General features: G+C 40.9%; 1 long non-coding RNA gene across 1 annotated transcript; it reads left to right on the top strand.

The window, feature by feature from the left end:
• Positions 1–3,766: 3,766 nt before the first annotated feature.
• LOC121672101 lies at positions 3,767–15,163 on the top strand. Its single transcript, XR_006018769.1, has 3 exons — positions 3,767–4,401; positions 9,249–9,251; positions 15,153–15,163. It is a non-coding gene; the product is annotated as an uncharacterized LOC121672101 (long non-coding RNA).
• The last annotated feature ends 5,403 nt before the right edge of the window (positions 15,164–20,566 follow it).

Consider the following 20,566-nt stretch of genomic DNA (forward strand, 5'->3'; position numbering starts at 1 on the left):
CACAGGGGTCAAAAATACATGTTGTGGAAATTATCCAGATTTTTTAACAGTTTTAGTGAAATGTCTAAAAACGCTCTTTGCAAACACTTTGCCAACACTATGCCAAGGACTGTAGAAGGAAAGATTTGGCTTACTGAGCAATGAATATTGTTCTATGTGTTTGGCAGATCTTCCAGGGGTGATTTGATTTGGCAAATAAACAGAACAGAGGCACAGGTTAAAGTGCTGGAAATGACTTGTGCGAGTGCTTTACTTTGTGAGCTATATGTTGTTGGCTCCAATGAGACTGCACAGGTGTGTGCAGTTAAGTATGTGTATGAGTATGAGCAATGCTGGAATGTGAAAATGCAGTTTACAGCAGGGAAATTTGCATAATTTGGGGTAATTTCACTGTTCGCAGTCACACTGTATGGCTGCCATTGCAAACTGCAGTGTCTCTTAGTAGTCAAATAGGTTTTCTTTTCTCCTTCCTGAGGATGAACTATTCACTCTTGGGTGAAATTGTTCTCAGAGGACCATGAGTAACTTTAACTTGCCAGCTACTTTTACATTTTTGATGAAGACTTTAGTAGAGTGTTATGTTTGCTGAAGAAATTTAGTTTTATTTCCAAGACCCAAGAGCACTCAGCATGCTGCTAGATGCTATGAATGAAAATATGCTGCTGTAAAACAATTTAATGAGCATTACCCAATAGCCTAGTCCTTGTTTTAACTTACAGTGCTTAAAGGAAGAAACATTGTCTTAGCAAATTCACTTGGCTTTTGTCCATGTGTTTAGTTTAAAGCATAGTCAAGCTTAGTTTGAATCATTAAAATACTTGGAGCCAGGAAACATATGTAAGATTTTCCTCCTCTTTGTGGCACAGGGTTAACAGTATAATCGAGACTGCAGTGCTGTGTGGGTTTTTTGTCCTAAAAAAGCAACTGCTGGGGATTTTTTTATTCTATCAAAATAACAGAAGTCAAGATAATCGGGATAGTGTTTCCTACCAGAGTAGCTAACTGCTCATATACAGAGCACCCCAAGCCTTGCCACTGTTTTAAATAAGTCTATAGAAAAATGGGTTTATTAATAAATCCATGTCTTCCTCTACTTTTCATTTTATTGTAGAACATAAAATATGACTTTGCAAGGAGAATGCACAGTGATGATTTAAGAATATATGTCAAAGAATTAAACTGTGATAACATTTACTGCAGTCATACCTAAAGATACTTGTTGAAAACTCTTACTGTACATGAATATTTCTAGAACTCTTTGTTTTGAAAGGAGAAGGATTCTGTGTTGGTCCACTGACACCAGCTCCTCCTGTACATTTTTTTTTCTGGCCCTATCGTGTGAAAAAAATATTTCTTCTTCAACTTGCTAAAATAGCCCATAAAACTAATAATTCGACACACAGACAGTATATTTTTTATAATTATTTGTGTCCTGAGAAACCTGTTGTTTGAGCCCATGTGATTACAAAGTTGTTTAGCTGAGGAGGAGATAGCAATGGTCACCAGGCAATAGCATTTCCAGCATTAAGCCTGTTAAGTGATGGTGTTTTAATGGATTAAGTCTATCACTTCTTTGGAGTCATGTGGTCTGCTGAGGAAGCTGTACTGCTCCTCCATATAAACACACGTTCATAGACCTGAATGGTGCACCGGACTAATCTGGTCTGCAGGTAATGATGCTTTCACCTACACAACACTATACGCCATTGTGTGTGGTAGGCAGAGCAGGGCTGCCTTCATGGGGCTTGCAGCAGTGAGAGGGAAAACGGCTGGTCAAACAGCCCTTGGTTTGATGACAGCCCAGAAGAAATCCCGGGAAACATGTGACAGGAGATACATCTCATCTCAGCATGCTCTGAGATTATGGTGTTAGCCACGTCTATCAGGTTTCTGGCGGGTTGGAGGGTTGGTGAGAGGCAGTCATTAAGGGTGCTTCAGGGGCTGCTTGGCTCTAGGCTGGAGTTAACTATTAATAGGCTGAGCTCTTTGACTCCTTTGTGCCCTTGGGAACCACAAGGCTGAAGCCATCAGAGAAAGAGAATAGAAACTAATCACTTTTGTTCCCTCATATATGTTTAGGGAAGGACTGCAGACTTCTTTACTGACCTCTGTGTCACACTGAAAAAAGATCCTCCTCTTCCTATTTGAGATAAACCACTCTTCCACCTCGTCCTTGCTCTCCCAAAGTGTCCTACTGGAAGAAAATGAGATTAAGTGGATTTATCTAGCAGCCACTTGAGTTGCCACAAGTTCTGTTACCATCCCCACTTCAGCCTGAAGCAGGGAACATGCAGTAGTTTGTGAGAGAGACACAAGGAGAATAGTTTGGAGGGACTCAGCGGATCTCAGTTGCATGTCTCCAGGTGTTGATAGGACCTCCACCACCTGAGTCTTGAAGGTGTTGCTGTTATTAACAAGGCTAACACTGGCACTTATAATAAAATAATTTCTATTTACTGCCAAGCTGTCCCATTTCTTAAACTGAATTAAGCATTACCAGGCATGTTGCAAAGAAGAGTCTGGCAGTGGTTTTTGTAGGCTCTTAAAGTAGGTCCACACAGGATCTGCAGAGATGCAGCAGAGGAGATGATGGAATAGTTTTCCTTTTCAATTTACTTTACTGAGGTAAAATGCAATAAAAGTTTTCTTCATATTTTTAACCCAAGTCTTATATTCAGCTTTTAGGGTGCACACTCTAGGGGAAGAGAGGGATCTTCAACAGATTCAGCTTAGAAATGCAAGTATTACAGCAGTCTGTCAGTGACATACCACATTGGCTCTGATTTAGATTGACTGAACTCATTTCCAAGCATTTGAGAGCGTTAGTCATGTTTGCTTTGAAGAAAACCCACATGTGTGTGTAGCCATGTGTGATCCAAGTCTAGCAACTTGGGAAGCATTATTAAGAGGGGCATAGGAAAACGCATGGGTCCCTGATATGATGGCATAATGACGTGTTCAGCATGGTGCTAGGAAAGCTTTGCATTATTCAAAGTGCTGAGTAATATACATGATAATGCATAATGGTGTTATATGGTAGGATTATTTTGTGGTGTAAGTGCCTTCTGCTGAGTATGAAGGTAAATTGTATTATTTTGTCCTCATCTTTGATGTAGCAGAATAGACCTGGGAGGTACAGCATGAAGTGGGGAGGAACAGGAGCAGGCAAGGGGTTTTTTTTGGAAGGCCAAGAGACACAGTGGCTCTCTGTGTAACTTATTTCTCTGTGCTTGTAATTATGGAGCAAAGCAAGCTCCCCACAGCATTCAAGAGACGCCTCCTCTGGCAGTCCCACAGCCTCCAAGTACACTAACCGAGCTCCTGCCTGGAGCAGGTCAGCTGGGACCTCACCAGGAATGTCAGCATGTGGTGGAGACTGCCACAGACCTCACACCTACAGGCCACGGGGATGTTAACCACTTAAGCCATGTGGCACCAAAGGCTCACACCTGCACTGAAGTGTGGTGCACAAAGCATTTACAAATTTTAAAAGACACCACAGCCAAAAACCTGCTAATGATGCTGGTGGGGTTTTGAGCTCTGTCAATGGAAGTCTGTGCTGTGGATCTGAAGGTCTGAAGAGAGTAGTGGGGTTACACACTACATGGAGTTCTCATCCTGTTTTCTTCATTTCCCCCTCCATCCATCTTGCTTATTTAAAATTTGCATGCAAATACATGTGTTGATATAATGCTAAGGTTGCAAAATGAGCTTCACAAACCTGTGTTTGTTTTAACCAACACCCCTGCTTCATTCACAGCATGACATCCAGCTCCTGGAGGAAACATGGCAGATAGCAGCCTCCTCCCCAAAGCAATCCTGATCCATTCCCAGCACAGTCTGCATCCTACAGAGGAGTGCTATGACAGGGAAAAAACCAACCACCACCCTGCTGTATTTCATACTTGCCGTAGCACCCAGAACGGGCAGTGTAATTAAGGCTGCATGGATAAACCTCAGCCCTGGCAGGTCATCAGTTACAATTGTTTAAGTTTGCAACTTCTATTGAACACAGTGGGTTTGGAGTTTTATATTGTAATTAACTGTAATACTGATATCTCCCCTAATTTGGCTCTTCCAAAGGGAAAAAAATACATAAATAGCCCAAAACCAGCCACTATCTAGGTATGAATGTTTTGCTTTTAAAATATAGTCGAGTATTAGTTACAGCGTTGTAGCCAATAGTCTAATTTCAACAATATCCTTTACAGGGTGGATTCTCCTCTGCCAGCTGGTGTTCCTAGGCTTAGTTATCGCCTTACATCATCACACAAGTATGTTCCCAGACGGGCTGTGCTGTATGTACCTGCAGATGATGAAAAGAAGATAAGAAAAATCCCATCACTAAATGTAGATTGTGCAGTGTTGGACTGTGAAGATGGTGTGGCTCTGAACAGAAAGGTAATTAAAAATTATCTGTGTGATATAATCAGCACTAAAGAGAACTTGTGGAAAAACACTGCCTTTGCCTTGGGGAAGTGACAACCAGAAAGACAAAGATAAGTCTTAAGATACAGAAAATAATGTCACAGTGATAGGCTTTGTGAAGGCGTTGGGAAAATCTGGTTACCCAGAATTCAAAGAGATCTGTGTGAGTAAGTGAGGGGGGAGTTTTGCAGGAAGACAGAACTGGGCATAAGCTGTCATCACAGAAGAGTGGGAGATACTGTTATTATTGCAATACATTTCTTGGGGAAGAGGAAGAAACAGAGTGTAAGAAGAGAAGTGGGAAAGGAAGCGTTAGTTCAGAATCACCAGGTGGGCGGTTTGTTGTTGAAACAAAAGCATCTTCAGATTGTGAGCAAAACAGTGTGAGCTTGGATTTGAGCCTTGGGGTGCTTGGAAAGACATACCTCTTGAAATTTTGGGGGAAAATGCTGTTAGGGGTGTTTCTCAAGGAAGGAGAAGTTAGATCATATCAGCGTTTGGAACAGAGATGGAGAGGAGAGTGGGAGATAGATGTAGATGTGTCAAGTACTTGTGCCAAGTTTTTGTTAACATTAAACTGTGAAAAAAGAGAGAATGATCTAGCAAGTTTCGCTTGCAAGATTTTTTTTTTTTAATATATGAAAGTAACCATTTTATTATGTTCCACATCTTAGAACCATAGAATCATTTAGGTTGGAAAAGACCTTTAAGATCACTGAGTCCAACCTTAAATATAACTGCCAAGTCAGCCATCTTAAACAATGTATACAAGAAATTGGTGTCAATTTTTCCTAGTGAAAGCTATTTCTCAGCAGGAATATAAGTTTGCTGTCACATCATTTTCATATTTGTTTATTTTCCTAACTCTGTCTCAGTGCTTCAAACTACAGCAAGCAGTGTTTATGGTTTGAGTATAAATGTCTTGTCCAGAAAGTTAGGAAAACAGACTTGAAAATTTTCCCATGTCCTTTCAAAAATGCAGATCAAATTTTATTCTTTCCTTTTTTTTCTGAGTTAATGCTTTCCAGAAGGGTTCTCTTTGATAGTGCTCTCTTTAACTTTCAGCTCTTTACAGGTATGTTGGAAAGGAAAAACTTTACGGAGTTTGCATGTACCTATTTTAATTTGGAAAAGTGAAAATAGCACTGCTGGATGTTCCTGTGTGCTGCTGAAGATGATTGGAAAGCATTTCTCAGTTGCTAAAATTCTGTGTTGAAAGACTAAGATTATATCTCCTGTCACGGTGAATTAGTATTGTTTCATCATATTTCAGAGGCTGCTGCTGTAAGATTATACAAGATTGTAGTTGTGTAGTTGTGTACCAAACTGAAATATTTTTAGGTGCAGCTTAATTATATCAAATAATTTATAGCATAAGCATTTATTTGTAATAAACAATGACAGAAAAACAAAATTTTGTGATCAAGATGACAAAGTAGACAGTAGTAATTTCTCAAGGGTGGTAAAATTCTACCTCTAGTGAAGTGAAGTTGTGCCACTGGGTATAAGATTTCAAAGAAATTAGGGGGAAAATTGGTAATAGAAACTTGAGATGACAGATGAGCCCCTGCCTGAGCTTAAATGCAAACAGAAAGCAGACAGGAGGTAGAAGTGGGGATAAGCTACCAAGAAGCAACACAAAAGTGTGGTCCAGGCTTGTAGGAGCACAGTGAGGAAGTTCAGAGCTTGTCTGGAATCAACACTGGTGAGGGATGAGCAGGACAGCAAGAATGGCTGCTACAAGTGTATCAGCAGTGAAAATGAAGAAGGAAAACCAGTCAAATGGATGCACTGCTCCATGACACTTCAGGCTTTACTGTCAGTCTGCTCAGTCTCAGGCCTAGAAGCAAAACTTGGGGGAGGGAGGGAGCAGTCACAGTAGAGGAGCATCGAATTAGGGTCTTTTAAAATAAGCTGGTCTATGGGACCAGATAGGACACACTGGAGGCCTCTGAGGGAGTTGTCTTGTGTCATCATGAAGCTGCTGTCTGTCATCACTGAAAGGTCAAGGCTAGGGAATGTTCCTGAAGCCTGGAGAAAGGCACCTCTGCCAAAAAGGCCCTGGTGCTGTTGTACAACAAGCTGCACAGGGTCAGTGGTGTGTCCTTGCAGCAAAGGTGGCCAACCACCCCCAGAGCTGCTCTGGCACAGCTGCACCCAGCAGGTCAGGGAACAGGTCCTTCCCCTCCACTTGAATTTGACAGTCTCTTTCTGGAGTGCCCGTGCCAAGCTGTGGATCCCAGGACAAGAAAGGAGCCCAGAAGGGCCATCAGGCTGGTCATGGCACAGGAGGAGAGGCTGAGGAGCTGAGTTTGTTCAACCCGCAGATGAGATGACTGAGTTGGGTCTTGGTGGAGACTTTGCTTCCTGAGGGCAGCTGAATGGTGCAGAGCCAGACTCTTCTCAGAGGAGCTCAGAAATGGGGCAAGGAAAAAAACTGGGCACAGGTTGCATGAGGGGAGATGCTGACTGGAGACAAGGGAAAAATGTCTTGCCCATGCAGGTGGTCTGAGACTGGAAGAGATTGTCCATTGGTGGTGTATCCTCCCTCCCTGAGGGTATTCAAGCCTTGGCTGGATGAAGCTGTGATCAGCCTGGTGTAGAGCAGTAGTTAGTGCTGCTTTGAGGAGGCAGATGGATGAGGTGGTCTCCTGAGATCTCTTCCAACCTGAATTAGACTGTGTGATTGCATGATTTAGTAGAGAAGCCTAATTCAAAGTGATCAGAAGTTTGAATTTCATTTTTAGATCTGCCACAGATACTCAGGAAGATTTTGAGTCTTAGGTTCTATGAATGTGAAGCTGAAATTATTATTGCTCTTGCAGCTTTGTTTATTAATGTTTATGAGGTGTTTGGGGACTTTGTGTGAAAGATATGTCAAGAACATGCATTGAAGTACAGTGTTCAGTGGCCCATTGCAAATGGGTCATTTCAAATTGAGGGAGAAAAAAAGTCCTCTAGGAAACAGCAACACTGAGCCTGTCCTTTATTCATTATTCTTAAATAGTACTGATGAATTTGACTATTTATTGCTGTGTCTTATATTACTTAAAATGCTACTTATGGACTTCCTTCAAACTGCTGCAGAAATGTTGAATTTGGGGAAAACCAGGACCTGACTGAAGGTTTGCAGTGCCTTAGGCCAAACTTACCTCTCTACAGATTTTAATTTGCATCAAGTCCAAGCAGCAAGTTTGAACCACATCTAATGGGTCTATTTTAACAAGCCGCTGTGTGGTTTATATTAGGTTTAAGTTAAAATTTGGGAGATCAATAATCTGGAATGTCAGCAGCTCTATTTGGTTGCTCATTCAGAAGGAAACGAGGAGGATGAGCTTCTTATTACTGAAACTGCTAACATTTGCAAAACTTCATTTGGTTGCAGTAGCAGCTTTTGAAGCTGCAGGCATAAAATAAAAATATTTAACTATTTTCTTTGCAATATTTTCTCTCAATGAAGTTTTGAAATATTTTCTCCCCTGTGCCTTACCCTCACGATTATGTTTTCTAATGGCTCACAGAGAGCACCAGAAGAGGGGAACCCATAGCCATACCATAATCTCCTTACCATTTCAGTGCCTGCATTTCTTACCTTCAAGAGTTACAGCCCTGGCCACAACTTCAGGTGTCATCTCCTTCTCCTTCTTTTCAATCTTATTTTCTAGCTGGTATTTTGACTGAATCAGAAAAACAGAAGAAACCTCACAGCATTCACAAGGAGACAATTTTTCAGTGAATTTTTTGAGGACAACCAGTGGGAAGAAATGGCTAAAAAGCAAAGTTATAGTGTGCTGAGTACTAACCCTGAAAGTAGGGTTAGACCTGATCCTGGTATGAGTAGCACAGGGGCTTTTGCGACACCTTTGGTACCAGACAGAGAGGTAGGAGGTCTTCAAAAATTCAGAATAGGAAAGGTGATAGGAAATATGCTGGTGTTGTGGAAGATTTCTTTTACAAAGGTAGCTTTAGTCTTGCTGAACATACCCTACAAGTCATGCTGTTCTCAAATCCTGGTTGGGGATCCACATGCTGTTTTTAGAGGTTCAAATGCATAGTGTCACATGATGTAGACTGTAAGCTGCCTCTCCAGGTTTCTGACTCTGTAAGACATAGGGAATTTCTACAACAGAAATTTAAGTTTTGGTTGTGGGAAGAATTGAATAGTAGTAAAGGGAAGTTACCTTCCCTGAGATACTATTCAGAGATGAAGATAGGATTTCTTCACCACTGATGTATATGTAAAGTTTCTCAAGTGTTGTTATACATTTTAAAGATATCACTCAGAATTACAGGCTTGGTGATATTTTAAAGTGAACAGTTCAAATAAAAATTCTAAAAATATAAAATTAGAAATAATACAGATTGCAGTGTTGATATGTCGCAAATGTATCACACTCTTAGAGACAAAAATAGCCTATATCTATTTCAGCTCTTCACAGGAAAAGGTCTGAATATGCCTTCATTTTGATTGTAAGAAATAAAAAGGTTTTTAAAATGGCTGCATTGATATGCTTGTATGATTCATAAAAAGCCAGCAAGCTGAATTGCATCTTATGAAATTGAAAGATCTCTGTGTAGGAGCTGAGCTGTCTCAAGGGCTCTCAGCCAAGCCAGCAGTCCCTGCTATAGCTTTCCTCTCTAGAGCTGCATTACTCACTGTGCTTGTAGGTCAGGTGGACCTATTATCAGGTGGAAAAGTTTTCTCTTCCTGTTGGAGTAAGGAATATTTCCATGTCAGTGCGTTCATTTTCCAGGAGCATAGTGAGCTGAGATTTTGTAGTTTGTTCCCATGGGTTATGCAAGGTTACCACCCTTACAAGAGAGTTTTCTAGAACTGCATTTTTTCCAGCAGGTTCCTGTCTTGGTCATGCTGTTCTTCAGAGCATCCAGGAGGTGTTAGCTGCCAGGTCAGCCTAGCAAGAGAACAGTTGGGGTTGCTACTGTAGTGTTTATATCTCTTTCTCAATCCTTGGCAAGAGTTTTGAAGGATTTTGATGCCTCCAAACCAATGGTATTCGTGGCTTTATCTTGTTTGTGGTCTGCAGGGTGGTTTTGAAGAACTGGGTTATACGGTATGCTCTGCAGCTCCCTTTAGTGTACCATCAGGCCAGGCAGGGCACAGTCCCTCCTGCCAAAGATGACCTTTGAAAATTCTCTCAGGCAAATTTTGAAAGTGCGAGAATTTGGCCTTTTCTTTCCATGGGGAACGCCAGTGTTATAATTAAGAATCAAAACAAAGCCCCGTGTTCCCTCTGCTCATGGTTTTTTTTGTATCAGAGGTGTAAAAGCAATCCCTTGGAGTGTACATATGGCTGAGAAACGTCTGTGCACTCCTCTAACATAAAACACTTGGAAATAGGAAATTTTATTGTTGTTCCTCAGGAACTATATAGACCTCATTCACCCAATAAAAAATTATTGATATTCAGGGCTGCACTGTAAAATTATGTCAGACTGATTAGAGTTTAAGCTCCTAAGCCCTATTTAATGTGAATCATCATTATATCTCTTTGTCTCTTTTAGAAAAAAAGTTGCCCTCTCCTCCAGCACTTGAGCAAGAGAAGCTGGGGAAGAGGAAGCCTCAGCTCTGTGCTTTCCCCTGTCCCTTCCTCAAGAGGGGAAGTGGTGGCTCCTGAACCTCTCCTGTTCTCCCCACTTTCCTCAGCAGTGAGGGGAAGTTTGGCTGTGTTAAGAGGAGGTATAGGGAAGGACCTATTTTGCTAATGTGCAGCATGTCCTCTTAGAATCATAGCATAAATGTGTTCCTACCTGATATCTTGGAGCCACTTAAAAGACCATTGTGCTGTATCATGGAAGAGGGAAAAATCAGTTCATTCTATTGAATTGACTGTTTCAAAAAATAGTATTAAAGCCCAACCACTTTTCAAAGTGTTCCATTATGAATAACACATATGTAAGAGATAAGTCTGAGTTCATTATGGTTAAGAGCAGATCATCTGCAAACATGCTGATTTTATGGAGATTTCTCCCTGTGAGAATGCCTCCTCCATCTCTCTAGTGATCTGATCCTGGGGTCAGAACAAACAGCACGCCAGAGAGAGGGCATCCTTGCCTACCATTTTTCCCTTAATCTGAGACCTTCTGACCTTTTTATTCCTGTCATTGATGAGAAGAGGCTCTTGCATATAAAACAACACTTCAACTAAATTCGGGGGTGGAGATAAATACATAAAATGGGTCGGCATGGTATACAAAAAAAAAAAATCAAGGCCTTATTTGTTGAGATGCATTTCCTTATTGATCTTATTGAAGCATTTTTAGTATTAGTGGAAGAAAGCTCCAGTTGGTTTTCATAAATCTCTAGTTACTTCAATTAAAACCAACAGTTTTCCTGTATTATATGATGATAATTTCTTTTTTTTTTTTTTTAATAAAGCCGTGTTGGTTAGGATTTATCAATGCTGCAGGTATTTCTCTAGGCTCATAGCGAAGCTGTTAGCTAGTACTTCATAGGCACAGTTGCATGAAACATTGATAACTAGGTTATTTTACCAGGTCTTTGCTTTATTTATAATAAATTAGTACTGTACCTAATTGTATTCCTCCTACAGGGAGAAGGCTTGCTGATAAAGTGTGTAGAGAATGATTAAATGTACACAGGCGCATAGTAGGGTGACTTCTCTTCAAAAGATGCACAAAATTAAAATGGGAATGCTGCTTTCCCCAGTGGCTTGCCATTATTAAAAGTCTGAGTAGCATGGGAAATTTCTTCTGTAGGAATTGGGGAGTCCAGAAGTCTCTCTGGTTTATTGTAGGGAAGCTGAACTGTACAGTGAAACTCTGCAAGGCCTTTTTGATCCTTGAAGAGTTCTGATGAATATACATTTTTATGAAAGTTGTAAAGTGTTTTCATTTCCTCATTAATCCCACCATGGTCCTGGAAGAACTGCCACTCCTGAGTACTGACTGTGACAATAAAAGTTTTTGTTCCTATTGTTTTACTCTACAAGCCAATCATCTTCCTTACATAAAGATTTGAGGATTCATAAGGAGATCGCAATATTCAGCAATTTTCTTCTTAATGAGCTCAGTAATGCATGTTTCTTTTCGAGCAGAACCTTTGAATTGCCAGTTATTTCTTTTCCACTGATTCAGATGTATCCAATTAAGTTTGACTTGGACATGTACTGACATAACTATTACTGCTGACAGAATGGTGTCTAGCAACTTATGGAAAATGTCTTGGCTCAATATTAACAGGGATTGAAGACAGGAATACATTAATAGACCTGGGAAAATATTTTAAAACATACAGTTAATATTTGTAGGACTTGTAAGTCACAGTAGTTCAGTTCTTCATGTGTAGCTTACTGTCTGCAGGCACATCAGCACACCTCGGTACTGAAGGCTAACTGCAGGACTAGAATGTGTTGCTACACATTTCTGGACCAATTTTCAATATTTCATCTGTTCTTGTAGCAGGAAGGACCTGGCTCCTCCATGGAGCATCTAGCTCTTAGTTTGAAGGAAGATGTTGTTTCAAGTGTGCTACAGAAAATCAAGCTAATATTAAAAAGTTCAGTTCACATGGTAGCTGAGAAACAATCTGTAGGATCAAATTTGGGCACTTTTTTTTGTATGCAAAGCCATGTGTTGTGTTGTGTTGCGTTGCGTTGTGTTGTGTTTTGTTGTGTTTTGTTGTGTTTTGTTGTGTTGTGTTGTGTTGTGTTGTCAGGGCTGCAATGGCACCAGGGGTGAGGAAAACATAAAGGTACTGCCCCTACTGCAGTCACAGCATTTAACACCATTTGCTCCAGGCCTCCTTTGCTTTTTTTTGTTGGCAGTGAGCAGGCGTTGGAATGTGTTTGTGTATCCAGGTTTCTATTGCAATTAATCTTAAAACCTAGTCTTGAACCTAAGATTCCATTGTGCTCCTAACCAGTAGTCCACCCTGCTTATCCTTCCTCATTGCAAGGCCCATGCTTCCAAAACAGAGCGGCAAGTGAAGACTGAGGAAATCCACAGACCCCATTAACAAAGACATGGACCAGAAAGTGGTAGGACACATAGAGAATACAGCCCTTGCCCTCTTTGGTAACCTTGTCTACAAGGTATCTCTTTGGTCACAGTGGTATAGTGGTCCTGTGGTCTGATTTGGACAAGATAGGTAGAGGAGGAAAGGTGGAAATGCATGGTACTTTTCCCAATGCATTGGTGCCATCAAAGCTGGACCTGTCCCACTGAGGAGGAGAAAGAAACTCAGAGATACTCAGAAGATTATGGGAAAATCTGTGGTTTATTTTACCAAACTGTTTGAACACTACCTGTTCACTTGGGGTTTTGTAGTGTTATTAGGTAGCAAACAAGGAAATGTGGTGAGATGCTGGGCAAGAGAAAAGAATTTTTGATGTCAGGTGGAGAAACAGCATAACCATATACATTGCAGATGAAGGTGAAGATGAAGTTGCAGATGAAGGTGAGGACGTGTGTGGTCACAGTTAGGCTTGGGAAGCTTGGCAGGTGTCAGCTGAATGTATGATATTTAACATCTATATCTTTTTCTAGAAACCAGATAAAAGGATCCTAGCACTCAGTGGTGGTAACTAAACCACCAGTACCTGTGCAAAAGCCTCATTTCCTTCCATTGTATGACCAGGAGTCCACAATGCTGATGGTGCTGTGGATTCTGCTGTCCTTATTCAAATCGCATTTCACAATGAATTAAGGACATTTGTGTCTAAATTAGTAACTCAGAATTAAGCCCTTAGGGAGTTTGAGTTTCTTCCCCCTATACACCACCATATATTGAATTGAAGGCATGTGAACTGTGCTAGTTGCAAAATAAGTGTAGAACTGTCTAAAACCAGCCTTTTATTTCCACCATGAACTAAACCCATGCCATGACATCCCTTTAACTTAGAGTGGAGCAATTTATCTCTGTTCAACAGAAGACAAAACACATGGATTATGATTTCTTAAAGCCCTGGTTTTTACATATTCTGTGAATTACTTTCTTCTCCGAATTGTGAAAGACTGTATATTAAGCTGTGCTTTATACACCAAAAGAATACTCTTTCATGGAACAAGCTGATACCCAAAATCTCTGGCTTACTGATCATGGAGGGCATCCAGATCCATGAATCTAATGTGCAGTCCCATACAGAATAGAACACAATATGCAAGTCTTGGGATTTTTCTAGTCCCTGTCATAAAAGCTATGATAAACAGGGGTGGAACATTAGAAACTACATGCATTTGCTTATTCCCATCTAAACCTGTCCAGCTCTCCTGGCTACATAGTATGCAGTAGGCTCCAGGGGCATGACAGCTAATAATGCATCCCTAGGTTACACATTGCCATACCCAGAGTCTGGGCTTCCAAGCAAGAAATTCTTTTTCAAAGAAATGAAAAACTTGCCAAATTTATTCTTCATTACGGGCAAGTCAAAACATCCAGCTGCATTTCAAAGTTGCTATTTTGGCAGCGGTTTTTGTATCTGTATGGAGCATGTGCAGTTGTTAGCACATCTAAATGTACTGTCCAAAGTATATTGAACAACTCTCCAAAAACAACTGCACACATCTGCAAATCCAGCCTGCTATAGATTTGGATGTTAATGTCAGCTACTTTGCTGAGGTTGTTCATCTTTCTTTTTGGCTATAATATCACAATGTGAACTGCCTTTTTGTCTATCAATAAGGGAAGTGATAAGCTGATGGTGGAGTCTGATCAGCACTTTGCATCTTTTTGAAAGCATAAATGAAATTCTGGTGTTTTCTGAGTTTGACTAACAATTTCTATCTTTAAGGCAGCTTGGTTGCTCTGAGATTGCTGCTTTAACTCCTGCATAACATAATGCTGCCTACTGTGGATCGCTGTAATGGCTCTTTTGGTATCCTTCTTTCACTGCAGTGCAGTAGGGCTACCCTCTCCAGAACAATGTACTTACCAGTTATTTCAAGATTGGGAGAAAATAATTTTAAATACTTTTCTTTATTTTGATCACTGAGCTCCAGAAGACCATAAATCCTTGTGTTGTTCCTCATTTGGGAGAAAATGGTTATAAAGATCCTGGCTGTTCATTTTAGGATGATTATAAACCATGGCTTGCTTATTCTTTCCTCCTTCCTTGTTACTTGTTAGCCCCTTAGTGGATTGCCTCAAAATAGCTGCTCCTATGCCAGACTCAAGATAACTTTATCTTCTAAGGTTTCACAATACAATTGTGCATTAAAAGGGGATATGTTGAACAAATTGGTATTTTCTTCCAGCTTTGTCAAGTTATTTGGTTACATTTTAAGCTTTGATTTCTCACAGACCCAATCTTCCACTCATTAACCAATTATTTTTAAATGGAATATTTACAGATCATAATTTAGTATGCATTTTCTTGAGAAAAAGGGCAAATGTAAACATGGATGAATCTATTTAAATATGCTGTCCACAAAATCTTTACAATATGTAAACAACATTTGTTATGCCTTGGAGATAACATATGATTGGACTCACGAGACCCTGTTTATCCTACCAAACAGTTTCTTTTATAACTTCAAAGGGAATTTTATATATTTATGGCAATAGCAGGGTGTTAAGTGCAGCTAGACAGAAATTATACCTCAGCTATTTAGTTAATGCCAATAGGGATTAAATTAGATTTTATAGCTGTTAGTAGAAGTCTGTTTTGTAGCTAACAAGTGGGATTTTTAAATCCTGGAAAGCATAATCCTATTATAAAACTGGCAGCTGAATTAACATTATCTAGGAAGCAAGTCTTCACGGATTAACATTTTTTGACATTAACAAAGAAAAACTAATGCTACAGGGATATTAGATGCTTTTCCCAAAAGCAGGGGAAAAAAGAAAGTGAATATAGGACAAGATAAATGGCACAAATAGTGCAGGAAGGAAAAATGGAGTGAAATATTCATGAGGTGAAATCTGGGAGTGGTCATGTTCTGCCTCAAATACAAAGGAAATACACTGAGTAGGAAGAGATAATACAATTGATAATTCATATATTATCCCACACATTGACTTATACATGCCTTGTGACTAATTCCCAGTTATCCAAATGAGCATGGGATAGCCACCGAGGCCTTCTCCTGTCCTGAGGGGCTGTCTCTGCATTCCAGCTGTAGGAGCCAAAGACTGGCAGCAGTGCTCAAGAAGCACTCATCCCTTTACTGAAAGGCCCATCCACAGAGACCCTGATTAAGTTCTCCTTACGTCCTTTGAAGAACAGTTCTGGGATGGTTGCCACAGGCAGTGGTACAGGGGATGAGCGGGACACTGAACTTGCTTGTCCTGCAATACCTTATTCTAAGCATCGATAGACTGATTAGATGTAAGGGTATATACCATGTCATATTTCAATTAAAAAATCTTTGTCCACACCACAGTTGCAGAACAAAACTTTTATTACTTAAACTTGTGAAGTATACATCTCCTGTAAATTATTTTTAAAGCTCTGTGGTTAGAATCTGAGGCTTTACTTCATCAAAGTTGCAGCATTGAAATAATGAAATTAGTACTTTTCTGTGTGGAGAGTTAAGAAGAATCCACTTAATAAACTTACCAGTCACAATAACATGACAAACAATTTCTTCTAGATTTTGCAACATAGTATTCAGTGGTTTTGATCCAGTACAGATTTTATGATAACTTCTTTTGGCTTCCATCTTGTCTCATAAATTTCTTCCTACTTATCAAATAGAGAATTTCAATAATTACAAATGAGAGCATGAAATATCTAAGTTGCCAAACTATCTATCCTCCTCTGAAGTCAGTGCCATGAGGAAGAACCTTGGAACCGTTTTTTCAGTGGGAAAACTCAGATCATTTGGCATCAACAAGACCAAGATTTATACTCTGTTGTGTGCATTTTGCACCAAAGATAGTGAACCCTAATAGGAATGGGAAATAGTTGTTTGCCCTCTGTTGTGGCTCTTTTTCAAAAATCTGTCCTCCAAATGTGTTTTTTATTATTATTTCCATATGCAACAGTCTGTAAGCCTGGTGCTTTAAAGCACACACGTATCTTTTAGCCATTGCCACAGCCCTCTGAGGTGCTGAGAATGTTCAGAGAAATAGGAGTAGAATGTACCTGTGATTTCTCACATCAGGAAGGACATGAACTTGATGTCTTCCAGAAGCACATGGTCCTTGATAAAGGATCTATCTTTCCTTCCCCCTTAAGTAATGAGCAATGCTATGGCATTTTGTTTCCAGGTTTGCTGAGTTGGAAGGTATACAGATTTGGCCTGTAAGACAGGTTGTTTTTAAAATGTTTGTCTATCTCCTCAGCTTGTGTCAATAGGCTTAGCTCTTCATTTTTCACACGGAAGCAGCTGTCAGATGAGAAATAAAGAAAGATTATGTGGAATGAGACTGTTACATGACCAGAGAGCTGCAACCACATCACCTGACTGGATACTCATCATCTGCCTTCAGTCTCTGGAAGAGAGAGATGGAGATGCTAGGGGGAAATGGGCTTACTGAGCAGAAGACCCTTCCTCCACATGATCCTATGCCTGCTGTGACTGGCTGCTGCCTGACTGTGAAAGAGGTCATTGAATGGGGAGGGAGGGATGAAGGATGTTTGGCTCTGCCACCCAACACTCTTGTATCTGAGCATGTGTTTTTCTGGAGTAGAGGCTTTGTAGAAGCTCATTAACGGCCAACATGTGAAAAACTGCAGCAGCATCGCCTGAGCATTGCCAGCCAGAGCACCTGACCTCAGAATCTGGCTTCATGTTGTCAAATTTGCTTATCATCCATGAGGTACAGTGGAAGTGCTGAGGAGAAAAAGAAATGTCCAGAAATGTGAAGGTGGGTTGTGGTTTTCAGTGCTTGAGGCTATTACAAGCAGCCCTGCACACATATGCTCTATTTTGTAGCTGGAGGTGATTCATGCACTGAGAAACCTCTGAGTAGTGCTTGATATGAATTGACAGAAACTAGCAGAAAGAGCAACTGGCTTCTAGCCTCTGACAGCAATTCCCATTCCTGGTCATCAGACATCACCTCTTCCTACATCCTCCTCTTCATTGAGGTGCAGTGCTACATAACAGAACATTGCATGGCTCATGCCTTCATGGGGATGATGTTTCCTGCAGGAAGAGCAGAAGCTCTTTGTCATAAGCAAGGGCTCTCTGAGACCTCCCCTTTTTTTTTTCAATGGAATCTCTGGGATTTCATAGTGCTACTAGCAGTGAACAGAGCCACAAGTCTCACCTTTCAAAGCCATATATTCTTGGCAAGCCAACTAAGGTAAAAAAATATAATAATAATAATCATAACAATTTACGTTGTGCATATTTAATGGGTAGTGGCAGGAAGCCCAGATAATGGCAGAGGAAACATCTGTAAGCTGGTTGTGTCCCCTGGAGCTGGAGCTAAAGAGGCTCTTTTCCAATGTGGTCCAAAAGTTGGTAAGTGGAAGACAGAGTGTGAGGAAATGCTAATGAAGCAAATGAGGTGCTGCTGAGGAGCAGTGGAACAAAGCAGCAGCCTCTCAGCTCAATGAAGTCTTGCCTGGGATTTCACATGGGCTTCCTATAGGCCCTTTTTTTACTCTCACTCTTCAAGAAAAGAGAGCTTGTACTACCTTTTAAATGGGCAAGTTACACACAGGAAGTTCCCACCTTGTCAGCCAGACAAGTGGCTTTCTTACACCCTGAACTCCACAAGTGCTTAGTAAACTTTGTATGTGTAGTAAATCTCCCATGGCTATCAAACCCAATTCCTTGAGTCAAGCAGAGCATTTATAGAATTGTGGCTTTTTTGTGTTTTACTGGTGAATGTATCTGGCAGGGGAAACTAGAACTTCCATTTGGGATCATTTGTCACATTAGCACATTTCCCTTGAAGTTGCTTTATGCAGCAGTGTCAAAAGCTTTCTCACATCTTGACTGCCCTCCACAGTCTCTCAACACCTCTCCTGAAGTAAGTGGCCAAAGCTGGAGATTGTATTTCAGGAGCTGCTTCACCAGTGCTGAGTAATTATCATGAAATCATGACTGAAGCTTGTTCTGTCCTGTCTTCTTCTTTACCCAGCTAGAATCAATAGATATAGTGAACAATAGACTTTGTTCTTACTTCATCATACAGCTGCACAGTTTCAGGTATTTTGAAGCATCCTTAGCACTGGAACATGATATAGTTACCTTGAGTTGACTTTAGACACATGCATTCAAGAGTGCTATTCCCAGCCACACTGGTAATCCCTGAATGCGCTCTTAAGTGCTTGAAAGTCTGCTTTTGTGCCTACTCAACAATGTTTCTGTCCTCTTCTGGTAGCTTGTTATCTCTTTCATGCCAAGGTTATCAGATATGTATCTTCTGTCTGAGGCCCTTAAGCAATCGAAATTTGCCTAGCAGACTCTGACAAGAGACACATGCAAAGCACATAAGCCATGGCCTTTTTATTTAAAAATGGCTAGGATAGGAAAGAGGAAATAATGGTCATGTCCATGATGGCATGGCTAAAAGGCTTACTGAAAGCTGATGGATCAGGGTCAGAGGGGAAGCCAGAACATGGGAATGTCTTGATGGTGACTGATCAAGGAGAGACTGTGGACAAATATTTCTTTAAACAACTGAAGGAAGTATTTCAAACTCTTTCTGACTCTCATGGAGAACTTCAACCATGCTGGAATCTACTGAGAGTAGCACGTGATGGGTCACAAGAAATCCAGATTTCTGGAATGCAAGGAAGACAAATTTTTGGTGCAAATGCTGAGCAACTAACTAGGGAAGATGCTTTGCTGGAATCCTGAATGAAAATGAACTGTCAGTCAATAGCAGTTTTGACTGCAGGAGCTGTCAGATGTTGGAGTTTATGATCCTGAAGGCAGCGAGGAAGGCAAGGACACAAGACTTCATCTGGTAGACAGAACTAATGCCACATTAAGCTTCCCTTGAAGGCAAGGGAGCTCATAAGGGCTAGTCAGACTTCAGTGACAATCTGCACAAAATGAAAAAAAAATCATCTGAAGGGTGGAAGAACAGGCAGACATGGCAGAAGGCCAGCTTGCTGAACAGGGAACTCTTGATTTAACTCAAACACAAAAAGGAAGCATACAGGAAATGAATGCAGGAATGGGCTACCAAGGAGGAATAGAGAAATATTACCTGGGCATGTAAGCACAGAATGAAGAAGGTCAAAGGCCAGCTGGAATCAACCACCACAGCCTGCCTGAAGAGAGATGCTGACTGGAGACAAAGGGAATAAAGTCTTTCCCGTGCAGCTGGTCAGACACTGGAAGAGGTTGTCCAGAGCACTGGTCTGTCCTTGCTCCATGGGGGTATCCTAGCCCTGGCTGGGTGAGGGCGTTATGAGCCTGGTATACGGTGGTAGTTTACCCTGCTTTGAGGAGGCAGATGGATGAGGTAGTCTCCTGAGGTCCCTTTCCTTCCTCAATTAGACGTGTGATTGCACGATTTTCCTAGTGGTTAGAAAATTTGTCCAGGAAGCCCAGGAGCACAGGCCTATTTGTCCTTATCTGGAGTGACGACAGCAGCACCCTGCTTGCTAAATAAAACTCTGGTCCATCTGTATGTACACACCCATGTGGTAGAGACATCCTCCACCTTGCTTTAAATAAGCAGATATTAACTGGGCCACAGACCAAATCTAGGCCTGAAGCTGACTTTCTAGCTCAGTGATCAGGACATGAACCTAAGAGAACACAGACCTGGATTTATATCTGTGCTCCAAGGACAGCTTGTACATTTTGGTCTATGGCTTTTTTTTTCAAGCATCACAGTGTATGTGTCCCTGTGTGGTTCTATTCCTAGTTTACTAACATAATCAAGAAATCAGATCCTCAACAGACACGAAACTGCTACCATTGCTATACTACCTGGGAAATTTTCATTTACACATGTTTCTAATAGCCTGCCAGCTCCATGAGCAGCTCTTCCTGTTTAAAGACCTTCAAACAATTCATACAGCTTTTACCACTTTTCTAGTTGTAACTGGAAAATTATATCGTTTACTTAAACTGCCAACAGCTAATTTTTCCCTCCCTCTGTACTCTTCCCTCACCTGTTGCAGTGCGATAAACAATTCAAGCCAATTCCTCCCTTTGTTGGAAGTGCCTGGAGAGAGACTGCAAGGATTAGAAAAATTAAAAAGCAGTGTGCTGGAAGCTGCTGAATCCAGCAGCCGGTTAG

The sequence above is a fragment of the Corvus kubaryi genome, unplaced genomic scaffold, assembly GCF_017639235.1.
Source record: "Corvus kubaryi isolate FWS band 111438036 unplaced genomic scaffold, C.kubaryi_AGA036_p1.0 37421, whole genome shotgun sequence".
Lineage (NCBI taxonomy): Eukaryota > Metazoa > Chordata > Aves > Passeriformes > Corvidae > Corvus > Corvus kubaryi.